Raw genomic sequence first — 2,072 nt, 5'->3', positions numbered from 1 at the left:
CGATGCTTCCTCAAGATTAAGTTCAGGTTATACTTCCTTGGCAGGAATAGCCTGGAAATGACGCTGCATTCTTCTCAGTAGACCGCATCAGGGGACATAGCGTGTCAATTTGTCCCATAGCTGGTGATGACTATATCCCTTAAGATAATTATTATTTTGTACTTAATTTATATTTGATAAACAACTTTAAAGTATTTGATTAATTTTAAAATAATCAAAAACTATTTTAATCTATGTAAATATTCTGTTTCTTATCAAGCCTTCACCGCTATTTTAGCATTCATTGATTTTTTTTTGAGGTTGAGTTTTGCTCTTGTCACCCAGGCTGGATTGCAGTGGCACAATCTTTGCTCATTGCAACCTCTGCTCCCTGGGTTCAAGTGATTCTCCTACCTCTGCCTCCTGAGTAGCTGGGATTACAAGCACGCACTACCATGCCCAGCTAACTTTTGTATTTTTAGTAGCGATTGGCCATGCTGGTCTCAAACTCCTGACCTCAGGTGATCCACCCACCTTGGCCTCCCGAAATGCTGGGATTACAGGCATGAGACACTCATTGATAATTCTTATTTAAAGCAGTTATTACTATGATGGCCTCCAAGCAGTGATTTCCTAATTTCTTAATTCCTTTTGCATGTATTAATTGGTATTCTTTTGTGAGGTAGTTTTCCTTCTCCTCTACTTACTTATTCATTCATAGGTATGTTTATAACAGTATGGACTCAGGGGTGCCTATTTTATTCAATAGGCTATATTACATTAATTATTTGATACTCAAATTATTCCATATTTTGCCAGTGGGAGCAACTTTATTAATAAATTGGCTTCTGTATTCTTTTAGTATGTCCATGATTCTTTAAGTATTTCCTTATTTTCTGGTGTCCCAAGATGTTCCAGACCCATCTTACACTTTCCTTGCCCCTGCCCTGGCATCAGCCATTTCTCCAGTAAGATCTAGCTTATTATTATTTTTTTGAAATGGAATTTTACTATTGTTGCCCAGGCTGGAGTGCAATGATGCGATCTCAGCTCACTGCAACCTCCACCTCCCAGGTTCAAGCGATTCTCCTGCCTCAGCCTCCTCAGTAGCTGGGATTTCAGGCTGGTCTCAAACTCCTGACCTCGAGATCCGCCCACCTCAGCCTCCCAACATGCTGGGATTATAGGTGCAGGCCACCACACCCGGCCTGCCCTGGCTTATTTTATTAGGGGATGGAATTGAGAAACCAAGATCTGAGTTGATGATGTGTTCATTGCTTCTGGGATGGCATTGCTTTTAGGTGCCCTAAGTGAAGATGAAATACATGTACACACATGTACATATACAGCCATCTGTCTCTATTTGTATATCATTCATTATATACATATTTTAAAAGATGAGATTTTACAGTGATATCTCTAATTTCTCTCCAACTCCATCTAGATTAGTCTAGCCTTCCTCCTTTACTTATTTGTAGATCCTTTTTCCACAAGTGAGAAACCTGGCTCCCACAATCTTTAGATTTTTTTTTCCCCTAACCCCCTGTAAACAACCAATCTTCCAGCCATTCAGAAGCCACCGCCTCTTCTTTCTCCCCTTCTGCACATGGCTCATGCCCTACTGAGTATCTCCACACTCTTCCTGGGGCCACACCAGGCTGAGCAAACCCTGTTACTGACCCATAACAGCAGACTAGTTAGACTCTTCCAGACTAGACTAGCACACTAGAGCAGTTACTTCTATACCTGCTACCCAATCAGGAGAAATGATTGGCATTTCAGAACGTGGCCAGCTTTGTGTCAAAAGGAAGATTAAATAAATCACATAATATAGTGTGTTAGCTCCAGTAGGGAAGATAATTTAGTCTTGTAATAGAAGCAGCCACTTAAAAGGAAAAAGAAATTTATTCTAGAAGCACTGGTCTCAAAAAAAAAAAAAAAAAAATGCTAACAGTTTAATAGCTAACATTTTATCATTTTTGCCTTATTATTTAGAATCACTTGAGAGTACATTACAAATGTGACACCCATTACTTTGTGTCAATGTGTGTTTCCTAAAACACAAGGACACGCTGCTGAAAAATCAAAGTACA

General features: G+C 39.6%; 1 protein-coding gene across 1 annotated transcript in view; it reads left to right on the top strand.

Moving 5' to 3' along the window:
• Nucleotides 1-2,072, top strand: part of ECT2L (epithelial cell transforming 2 like) — a 99,776-nt gene that overhangs the window by 29,711 nt on the left and 67,993 nt on the right. The window lies entirely within an intron of this gene.

Source organism: Cebus imitator, unplaced genomic scaffold (assembly GCF_001604975.1).
Source record: "Cebus imitator isolate Cc_AM_T3 unplaced genomic scaffold, Cebus_imitator-1.0 Scaffold65, whole genome shotgun sequence".
In the NCBI taxonomy this organism is placed as follows: Eukaryota; Metazoa; Chordata; class Mammalia; order Primates; family Cebidae; genus Cebus; species Cebus imitator.
Note: the sequence above shows the minus strand (reverse complement) of the source record. Positions and strands in the feature narration are given on the sequence as shown.